Genomic DNA, 12,388 nt, shown 5'->3' on the forward strand with positions numbered 1-12,388 from the left:
CTAATGTTGATTTGAATGGTTTTCTTGGTTTTATGACCTCTAACGAAAATAGAACAATATTATGAAAGGAATAAAGTTCATTTAAATCATCTAAACATTTTCAGGTACTTTCATTAAAAGACAATTAAGATCTTAGAATGTAATATTTAATAATTACAAACACTGGGATTTTCAAGTTTAAATGTAAAAAAAAAAGTAAATAAAAGTAAAAAGATTTTCAAAGAAACTTATGTGTAGTTACATTTTTCAAAACATATGGTTACTTGAATTTATTAAAATTAACAGAAATAAAAGTAAACTTAGTAAATTTGTAAACACTCTCATTTACCACACATCAGTACTAGAGAGGCATAACAATATTTACAATTATTCATACAGACTTTTAAAAAAGTGAAATTTCAATCAGTTAAAAATAAATGCAGGATTCTATAATTGCAGTAATTATACACTTTAAAGCAGTCTAGTAACCACATTAGAAATTTAGGGATACACATTTGCATTATGTTTAAAGAGTTAAAGGCATGTTAGTTGCAAAATAATTAAGTCTATAGATTTTAATAAATGTACAATATACAGATACATTCAACAATCATAATTATAATAAACTAAAACATTTCAATGTACAGGTAAGTTGCTTAAATGGAATTCCTCTATTTCTAAATACCATATTCATAGCTTAATACGACTGAACAGCAGAAGCATAAGGCAATCTAATGTACAGCTAAAACATTTATTTCCATCTTAAAACACTTCATGAGGGAAGTTCTTCTCCTCATCCACCCCGCAAAAATCCCTTGGGGAAAAATATCTTTGCAATATAGTACTTTTCAGTGAGTAGAATATAAAACTCTTTGTCCTCACCTCTTTATCCCTTAGCAATCATTTCTTTACAATTCCTTATGTCCCCCCAGTCAGAATTAATCATTACATGTTTATAACAAGAGGCAAACAATCAAACTAAAGTTCTTTTTTTTTAAGGGAGCCATTCTTAAAAAGTAGGCAGAACTTTTGTAAACTGCTCTAAATCTAATTTTCTCTTGGACTTTCCCCCAAAGCTACCCAATACTTAAAACAGGGTCCTAGAAATGTGATCTCATAAAGACTGATCTTTCTAAAACGATGGTAAAATGCATATCAATTAATATGATTGCACATTTTTACTGTCATAGCACATTTTTACATTCATTCCAATATCCCTTTAAAAAAATTAGTGGTAAAGAAAATAAATGCAAGTTGAATATACATATAGCATACCTTTCATGGACAAAATGGAAAGTACAGTTGTAGAACATTAACTGCAAAGTTCTTTGCCATTAGAAAAATTCTCATTAAGGACAGTCAGAATGTCTTGCTTCTTAATAATCACAAGAACTAATCTACTAAGAAGCTGAGATTTCAAGATTAAAATAAAAACATTAATTTTCCTTTGTCAGTAACAATTTAAACTCCATTGTAGAAAGGAACCTCCTAAGGCCCGTTGAATTTTTGTCTTATCTCCAGCACTAAGTTTAAATTTAGAGCCTAAAATGACTGAGAAGCAGAGGCTATGGCCTCCCTAAGGTACTGTGCTAAAGAAAATTCTAGCCAACTTTCAACTAGTGCCTAGCCCAATTGTACCTCACGTGCTATTCTTCTCATAGTAAGCACTTAATAAAATGCTTATGAGATTGCTTAGATAATAATCAATTGTATTGATTATAAGACCTGATAATCTTTTCTGAGTCTCAGGTCCTAGAATTCCAAGCTTGCCAATTATTTATTTAATGATCAGAATGTCCCCAGTCTTGCCAGGAAGGGGAAATAAAAGTAAAGAGGAAATTTAAAAAAGGCAGTTGTGTATAAGGTCTTACCTAATTTTAATTAAAGCAAAGTTAAGATCTGTGGCTCTTGTGGCACTGCACTGGACAACTTTGCTTATATCTCAGAAAAATTTTAGAAGTATATATTTAAAAAAAAACCACAGCTGAATTCAAACATTATTTGGCACTGGGTTCAAAATGCAAGTAAAATCAGAGAATATGATTTTAAGAACAAACTCAAAGGCTTTCTCATCCACCTTTTACTCACAAATGTAAATCTCTTGTAGTTAAAAAACAAAACAAAACACTGGACTGAGTAAGATTTTGACAGCTACTTACAATCTTCTCTTAAAGAACTCATGTGATGTGGAACTCAATTTCCATAGAAATGATTATTCCACTTTGAGATCACTCTAACTATTAGGAAACAGTTTTTATAGTAAGACATTTGCCCACTTGTAATTTTCACCTACTCCTCTTTATTCTAAAGTAAAAAAAAAAAAGTCTGATCTTTCTAAATACTTGAATATAGTTATCATTTTCCTAAATTTTCTCTTCTTCACAGTAAATCACCAATTTCTTTGATCAATCCTGGTTTCAAGTGCCTTCACTATCTTGAGTACCCTCTCCAAAGTACATTCCATTCAAATAAAAGGTCAGATAGAGACACCGGCTCTTCCAAAATAAGGAGCACCGAATTAGATACAATATTCTCTATGTGGTCTGATCAGGTCAAAAGACAACAAAAGTATCGCATCTCTTATTCTGGACACTAAAGCTCTATTGCTTAAGAATTATTTTTCTTAAATTTCCATTAGCTTTTGGAGCCACCATATTTTGGCTCTGAATTCATATTAAACTTGTAGTACCTTAAAACCCTTTGGTCTTATTTCTCTTCCTTTCTCAAGTAAGGGGGTTTATTGGGAACAATAGGATGGAGATTGAGGTAAAATGAGATGAGAGGGATGAGGGTTTCCATAATCTATAATGAGAATTAGGTGATTTTAGGAAATGTCAATCTTGTCACAGCTATGACACAAAGTCTGTCAGGGAATTATGAAGGACAATTGATTTTCTTCTGTCTTCTTCTAATCAGTTCAATATATAATGATCAATCATCAAATCAGCCACACCAAAACCACAGCCTAGGTCAGACCAAAGCCAGTCTCTCTCGGTCAGAAACTCCCCAGGGAAGAAGTTTCTCCCTTGGTCAGAAAAACCCCAGCAAGAAGTTCATCTCCTCTGGCCAGCCTCCAACTGACTTTCCTGGGAATATTCTGTTTTGGAATGTTCACCTTGATTGACAGATGAGGTTCCTCACTTTGTTTGCAAGCATGAAGTTCTCTCTTTCTTCATAACTGCTTTTTAGTCATAGTATTAATTCTGTAATTCTGAAGGTAGGTTTGCTTTGCTTTTTAACTCAAAAGGCAACACATTATAAATAATTTCACTATCTTGTAACTTTTTATAAGTTCTAGTCTATCCATGAGATGTCCATTCCTTTACTCAAAATATTTCTGAAATGTTCATTTATCCTCTTAAATACTGAAATGTTTTTGTATTCCCATTCTCAACCTATCCCTATCTGCCCCTCAGCTTTACACAGAGCACCACTAACAGCACTAGAGGTGTTCCTCCCTTTCTCTTGACAACAGAAAAACCTGTGAAGGAGGTTTGTTTTTGTTTTTGTTTTGTGAAGGTTTTTGTTGTCTGTGTCACATGGCCAGCCCATCTTTTTCTTTCATATATTTCCCTAATAGCCTCTTTTTCTCCTATTCTTCTTTGAAGCTCCTCACTTACACATTGCACACCTACATATATGATCTGTGTGATATACATTTTCAACTTTTTAGAGACTACTGTGTTCCATATCTCAAACAAACAAAAAAAAATCACTAAAATACCAGTATTAAAAAGATGAGTCCTGGAAGATGGGTAGAGCCATTTAAGGAGCTTCTTAATTTTCTGAAGGCAAACTGGTAGACTCTCCTATTTAATTCTAGCTCTACTTTATTGACTATTTTTGTCTGTTCCAGATATATATGCTAATGAATATTCTTCCTAGTCCAAATGGATGCCAAAAGTCAAGATACCCTTTGTTTACTTTGGCAATTCTGTGTGAATGGTAAAGTCAAACTCTTCCAGGTGGTTACAGAAGTCAATCCAAGAGGCTCTGCAATATTTTAGGGTTTCATACAAGCAAGCAGTACAACATCAAATGAAAGAACATATAGGACCTCATCATTCACAGGAAACTCTTTTTTAATTTGGACTTTGTGCTAGCTCTTATCTATCACCGTTGGGAAATATAATGATGATAATAATATAACCAGTGCGGCTGAATTTGAACTTAGTTCTTCCTGACCATGGGCCTGATGCTTTATCCCTTACTTCCTCTAGGTCCCCACAAAATACCAAATAAAATGCTTTTACATAACCAAAAACCAAAAAACATTCTAGGATCTTAAATTCTCTACATCCTTCAATGTTCTGTGTGATGACAGACATAAATCACAGTGGAATATCATCTGCAAGAGACTATTGTTCTCTACTACTATTCTCATTGAAAAAGGCATTTCGATTCATTTGTAGGTAATTATATAAAAAAATCAGCACAGAAGGAAAACCAACACATTGGTCAGTGGTGGTTGATGTTCTGTCACTTGTTTTTCTTCCAGTTTTAATAAAGTCCAAGATTTTTTCCATACCTTTAGTGTCTTCCCTCAAGGAAAGGATATAGAATTTGGAGTCAGGAGAGTCAGGTTTGAATACAGACATACCTAGCTGATATTATGGGTTTAGTTCCAGACCACCACAATAAAGCAAATATCACAATATTTGTGATTGTGAGCCACAAATTTTTTAGTTTCCCAGTGGATATAAAAGTTATATTTATAATATACTATAGTCTGTTAAATGTGTAATAGTATTATTATATCTAAAAAACCCAATGTACATACCTTAATTTAAAAATACTTCATTGCTAAAAAATGCTAACCATCATCTGAGCCTTCAGCCAGTTGTAATCTTTTTGTCGGTGAGGAGTCTTGTCTTGATGGTGATGTTGACTGATCAAAGTGGTGGTTGCTGAAGGTTGGAGTGGCTGTGGCAATTAGACAACAATGAAGTTTGCTGAATCAACTGACTCTTCTTTTGACTTGAACACTTAGAGGCCACTGTAGTGTAACTGACTGACCTAACTTCAATACTGTTGTGTCTCAGGGATAGGGATGTCCAAGAAGGGGGAGACAGACTTTGAATGTGTAACAGTCAGAACATACACAGCATTTATAAATTAAGTTCTCTGTCTTATATGAGTGCAGTTTGTGGCATCCCAACAGGTCACCATAACAGATATGATAATAATGAAAAAGTCTGAAATATTGTGAGAACTACCAAAATATGACAGACACACATGTTGGAAAAATGGCACTGATAGATTTGATGGAGGCAGGGTTTCTGCAAACCTTCAATTTGCAAAAAATCCAGTATCTGCATACTGCTGCTTAGCAAATTGTGTGAACAAGGGCAAATCTAGATTTCTTTGAGGCTTACCTCTTCAAATGTAAAATAAGGGATTTGAGAAGTCCAGCTAAGATGTGAGGCCTAGTTCCCTAATTGCACATAAATCAGTCTCTGGGCACAGGGCCCTCAGCTCTCTCACTCAGACATTGAAACCTTGGGGTAGGTGAGGGTAATGTCTTTAAGCTAAGCCTTTGGGAGAAAAAAAAGTGTAATTGCTCAGACTCTGATCCTGGAAGAAGGGGAAAGCTCAGTCTTGATCACTCAGGCAAAGAAGCAGGGCTTAGGCTCCAATTCAGAAGAAGTAATGATCAAGAACTAGATCCATGGGCAGGAAGCAGGGTGTTACTCCAATCCTGATCCCCAGAAGGAAGAGTTCCGGACTTAACCTCTAGGTATGGAGCAGGAGTGCTTAACTTAAATTCCCACAAAAATGAGTAAATAAAGAAAAAGAGCCATTATTATGTTAGGGCTGCCCAAGACATAAACCTAGAAAAATAACCAATACCTATAAGCAAAGTCTTAATGAAAAATTAGCTTCCTTATAGATCAGTTAGAAAAAGTTTAAAATTATATTATAAATTAAATGAGAACTACAAAGGAAAGAATTGGGTTTTTGTAGGAAATTTCTCTGACGAATGTTTCTTTCCCAAAATATGTAAGGAACTCATTCAAATTTTTAAGAACCCTTCTCCAATGTTACCTGGAAGGAATTCAGACTACAGGTATATGGGGGAAAATGCTTTAAATCAATAACAGAGAAATACAAATTAAAGTAACTAATGTTTAATCTCACACCCAACGGATTGACAAAGTTGACCCAAAAAAAAAAAGGATAAATACAGGAAAACAAGCACACTGATGCTCTGCTGTAGAACTGGAATTAGTCCAGCTACTCTGGGAAGAAATTCAAAACTAACTCAAAAGTTACTACTACCTTTTACCCAGAGATATCATTACCTGTCTAATGTCCAAAAGAGATCAAAGAAGAAAAGGTCATATGTGTTAAAAAATATCTCTAAAAGCTCTTTTTGTGATGGCAAAAAAACAAAACAAAAACAAAACCCACCAAATTCCTAGCAAGTACAGAAGAGTTGTGGAAGGGTTGAAGGTATGGGGGAAGTTAAAGTGTTACTTCACTTTCATCAGCACTCATCAAAGAAGGGTAGAGGAGTTTGGTATAGAAACACATCTAGTTCAACAAATAAACAAGAAGAGGAGGAGGGGATAGGAAGGAATTCTAATAGAGAGGGTCTGCTAGAAGGGCTTAATTATAAGCAATTCCTACCCCCGCCCCCCCAAACTTTGAGGGAGGGATTGTGAAGAGGGATTTGGAAGGAGGAAAAGAAAAAGTTAATAAGTGAGAGGATTGGAGAGAAAAATAAGAAAATTACAATAAAGAGGAGCTGGGAAAGCAAAAAGATGAGTAAGGCCATAAAAAACTGACCTGAAGTTTTGTTCAAAATTATCTTTGAATAAAGGTACTGATTATTGAGAATTTCTATCATTTGTATCATGGAGGCTTTTGTGGAACTTGCCTTCATTCACAAAGAAAACAATTCCCCTCAAGGCCCTAACTTGGCAATAACGTTTTGTTAACTTATTTTATGTCCACAGCACATCCTTATTTTCAGATTTACTCTATGATACAAATATACAACATTTATACAAAAGGATTTTAACTTTCAAAAATGCCTGTGAAATAACTACTATAATCACAGAGTTGAATGTTTCCTGTAGGCAACATTGTTAGGTTACAGAATAGATAAGAAGATAAGACCCATTTCCTCTTCATAGGGAAAGTCAGTTTCAGTTCACAAATGTTCAAGATTATAAATTGCTAAATGTTTTTTCCTCTATTATATTCTGCTATTGCTTCAAAATTATTGTCAAGTCCCTAAACAAGGATAGATTTCATAGCACAATTTATCCTTTTACCCACACTCTAATCAAGACAGGATTTTGAAGAGTGCTTGATTACAAAGAAATCATTCTTTTCTGTGTCCTGATTAACTGCAAAATATAGATTTTCTTTAGACTCTCTTTTAGGGACTGGAAACATGACTGGAGAAAAATATTTGCAACAAATTTCTGTGATAAAGTTCTAATTTACAAGAGTTAGAGACAAATATGTAATAAGAGCCATTTCTCAATAGATATATGGTGAAAGGATATAAATAGGCAGCTTTCAAAAGAAATGCAAACTATCAATAATCATATTAAAAAGTTCCACATCACTAATGCAAAAAGAAATGAAAATTAAAACAACATTGAGATGCCACCCATAAGATTCACAAAGATGAAGAAAAAGGAAAATGACAATTGTTGAAGGGGTTGTGAAGAGGGGGGAGGGTAGTGTCTTGAATTCACTAGAAGCTAGGTGGCCTAATGGTCAATGCTGGACTGGGAATCAGGAAAACCATTGGTGAAAGCTTCAGACAATTCTTGTTCAACCCTTTAAAAAACAAAACAAAACTAGTCATTTCTTTTGGATTTTTTTTTTGGTAGAAACAACTTTTTAACAATTGTTTTGTGACCTTTTGTTCTGTGTTTTGCAATCCAAATTCTCTCCCCTCCAGCCCCTTCCCCAGGGAAGCAAACAATCTGATATAGGTTATACCAGCATTGTCATATCAGTTTCCCTATTCCTTACATGTTGTGAAAGAAGACATATATCACACAGGCAAGAAAAAATTCATTAAGGAAATAAGGCAAGACATGACATGGTTTGATCTGTGTTCATAGACAATTTCTTAACTGGCTGTGGATATCTCTTTTCATTAAGAGTCCCTTGGGGTTGTCTTAGGTTCTTGCATTGCTTATAATTGTTTAGTCTTTCACAGTTGATCATCATACATCTTTCCATTACCATATACAGTATTATTCTGGTTCTACTCACTTCCCTTCTTTCCAAGTTTTCTGAAATCAATAGTTTGTTTTTTCTTATGATACAATCATATGCTATAATTTGTTCAGCCATTCCCCCCACTGATGGATATTCCTTTAGTTTCCATTTATTTTCCCCCATTTATTTATTTTTGTAAATGTAGGTCCTTTTCCATTCTCTATGATCTCTTTTGGATACAGACCTCGTAGAGGTATTGCTGGGTCAGAGAATATGCAGTTTTACAGCCTTTTGGGCATATCTCCAAATTGTTCTCCAAAATGATTATATCAGTTCACACCTCCACCAACAATGTATTAATGTTCCAATTTTCTCACATCCTCTGCAGCATTTGAAAAATCATTTCCTTGTCATATTAATCTGATAGGTATGAGGAAGTATGCCTGTGTGATCCTTAAGCAAATCACCTAACCTCTCTAAACCTTAGTTTATCTGTAAAATGGGGATGACAATAATAGAACTTATTCTTGGCTAGGTTGTTTTGAGGATTAAATGTGATAAACAAGATAAATGCACTTTGTAAACCTTAAAGACTATGTAAAGACTATCTAAAATATATAAAGACTATATAAAACCTCAAAGACTAAATATAGACTATTGCTACTTCATTATGTAATGCAATCCCCAAAATGTGTGTGCTCTCATATTCATATAAAGTATATGCCCTAAAAGTATTCATATGTACAAATACATCTATAGAAGTACTTTGTAAAGAACTGGAAACGTGGCAGAGATATAGGGGATTGGAGGTTCATAACTGAGACATATTTTCAGCCATTGTGTTTTACTTAACTATACTTATAGATGGGGAGGACTTTAAAGGGGGGGGGGAGGTAAGGTAGTAATAGTGATTTAAAAGCAAGAAAAGAGCATAAATCAAATAATATATAGAAGAGCAAAAGGAAATTTGATTGGGGACAGATAGGGCAGTGTTGGTACTGTCATGCTTTAAATTTTTCAAACAAGCTGTATATAACAAGAAATTAATGGTTTCTCATAAAATTATTTTTTTGTTCTTTGAATATAGTAATACTTGTGGATGCTTCAAAAATTTTTTAAAATTAAATAAAAATAGACAATGTAAAGTGGCACATAGCATAAGGAACTACTCTCATAATCAGTACTAAGTGGGTTCAAGTCTGCTCTAAATATATACTACTTGACTTATTACTCTTAATGTACAAGACTCCACAGGAACTGCTAATTTACTTTAAGTGAAGACTTATTTTACCAGGAATTTCCTGTACCTATGCAATCACAGATTAGGGTTTTATGTACTCTTATCTTGTCATTCAGCTCTATCTAATTCATGATTTTTATTTTCATAACTATATATCTCTAACTTCACCACTTAAGATGTGACCAAATACAGCAAAGGAGGTTAGTTTTTAAATGTGCATTAACAGTCAGGGAAATGATGAAAACAAATTTTCATTTGATTCCATTTATAACCAAAGTTACTATTTGAAACACTTCCCCAACAAAAGAGTCAGTTTTCCTATCTGAATTTTGAAAACTAGTAATGGAAACTAACCAATTTGTTATTTCAAATGTTAAACTCCTAGAGTACTATTTCATGCTTTGTTTCATGATTAAAAAATCATCATCTGGATCCCACTGTATCAAGTCATAACTTTATGCAATTAGTTGTATAGAGGGATGAATTTTTTCAGTTTGGATTGCCTGCTTTGGAAGGTTAAAAACAAGAGAAAATTGTCTTTAACCAAATGGTTGTATGAAGCACTATTAAAAGCTGAGGGATCTGCTGTTTCAGTCAATCAATAAGCTTTTATTAAGAACTTATTTTGTGACAGGTACTGTGCTTAAGTGCTGGTTGTGTGATTTTTATGCCAGATACTGAAGACTATTATTCTTGATACCAAATAATCATAGGCCAGAGATGCACATTTCATTAGGGTGCACTCAAAGACATTCTAAAATTCTAAAAATTCTAAAGGCAAAAATGTATTCAGTATTTACAGAGGGCATGATTTTTATTGAACAAGCTAAGGACAATAATGAACTAAATTTAATAAATTAACGACTTTGCACAAAACACAAGATTTCGGATCTCGTGGGCCTACACAACCTCCAGTTGCATCCAGAGGATGACATCGTGGGAAGCACCCAGCTAGGATACACCAGGCAGGGGATTTCCTTTGAGGGCCGAGTATCCCCAGCGGCTCCACACTAAGGGCGTAAATGTCTCCCCACACCCTTCCACTCCTAAGCACAGACTAGGGCCTCAAAGTGTGCCCCATGCCCCTGGTCAGAGGTCACCGTGGCCAACCTCGGACTCTATTCAGATCCTTCTTCACAACTTCCCTCACCTTGGAAGCCAGGGAAATTTCTTACAATGGATGGGGCGGGAGTATGGTGCCGCCAATGCCACCTCCAAGCCATGCCCCTGGCCACTGTCACGTTTCCACAACTTTGTTGTACCCTCCCCACCCCCAACAACCCAGGTAGTATCTCGGGTGCTACGTCACTCACATGTCCTCCACAATACTGGGGTCTTCAACCTCAGCCAAGAAACTAGGAAACCTTGGTGGCCCTTACCGTACTGGGTGCTCTAACATCCAAGTAGTTGCGCCCCAGGGCGCAAGCGACACCTGCTAGTCAAGATCCGCGCCTCTTGTCGGGAGCGCCACTTTTGATTTGCTAGGACAGCTAGCAACTGCTTCCTGATTGGCTAAAAGATTACAGGCTTCCGCGCGAGACGCTCGCCACGTCTATCAAACAAAACTGCGGTGGTACTCCAGGAAGTGGTTTTCCCCAGTAGCTTCCTTTCCCTGGTCTGTTAACTGCTGCTAGGACCCTGGAAACAATATAATGGTAGTAGGAAAGGAAGGATACAGGAACCAAGGAATCACACGCACAAAGAGCGCGTGAAGGTTAGGGGGGAGGTGACAGTTGTTCAAATATTTTAAGAGGAGTTAGCCCTGTTCTGCTTTGTCCCAGGAGACAGAACTAGGTGCCAGTGGGTGCAAACTAGAGACAAATTTGGAAAAACTTAACAATTCGTTCCTAAAGTGCTACTTCAAATGGGCTAGAAAACATAGCCCAGGGCTTAGTTCCTCGATTGCCTCAGGGGAAGGAAGGAAAAGAATATAAGTATCCTGGAAGCCAGAGTAACAAAAAAACAGTGCAAATTAAGACAAGCCCTAAATAGACCATTTTTAAACCGTAAGCATTGGACTCACAGGTTAACTGAAATTCTTGTTGAAAAAGTTGGCAGCTTTGAGACTTCATAAATCTTTTAGGCCCAGTAGTTTATAATCCAGCTAGTTAGCATAATACTTGAGGCACTTGGGTACTTTCCGACAATGTAGTTTCTAATGAATTAAAACTATAAAGTATTCATTCAGGACTAGTAATAGAAGAAATCACTAATTGTCTTACAGACCAAACTGCACAGAATCGTAACTAGACCCCAAAGACTACATTTCCTGCAAAATTCATATATACTTGTTATAAACCTCTTCCAAGCAAAATGCCATTAAAAAAAAAAAAACCTCACCTTCCATCCTAGAATCAATACTGTATATTGGTTCTGAGGCAGAAGAGTGGTAAGGGCTAGGCAATTGGGGTCAAGTGACTTGCTCAGGGTCACACAGCTGGGAAGTGCCTGAGGTAAAATTTGAACCCAGGACCTCCGTGTCTCTAGGCCTGCCTCTCACTCCACTGCCACAGTTGCCCCCAAATGCCAATTTTTAAGGCCTTAATGGAAGAGAAAGCTCAACATATTTCAAAATTATGAGTGTCACAACTGTTCTTACCCTCCTTAAATTGCTTTTGACTGCAAATTTACCAGTCCCCCAACACAACACTCAATGTTGGATGAATTAGAATGACTGATAGGCTCAGAGTTGGAAAGAAGGTATAACCCTCATTTTTTGGATTAAGAAACTGAAGCCATGAGTTAAAGAGATTTGTCTCAGGTTAACTGGCAGAGCCAAGGATTTAAACCATCAACTCTAAGAGCACCATCCTGCAGGCACATGACATTCAAATAATTTGAAAAACAAACCAAAACAAAACCAAGTACCCCCCCCCCCCAAATGTAACCCTGCCAAAGGAAAGGAAACCACTTGTGTTTAAATCATATTTCACCTGACCAAAGATAAAACTGCTACAATTTATTTGTGCCAGGGAGAGAAAT

Source organism: Monodelphis domestica, chromosome 1 (genome assembly GCF_027887165.1).
Source record: "Monodelphis domestica isolate mMonDom1 chromosome 1, mMonDom1.pri, whole genome shotgun sequence".
In the NCBI taxonomy this organism is placed as follows: domain Eukaryota; kingdom Metazoa; phylum Chordata; class Mammalia; order Didelphimorphia; family Didelphidae; genus Monodelphis; species Monodelphis domestica.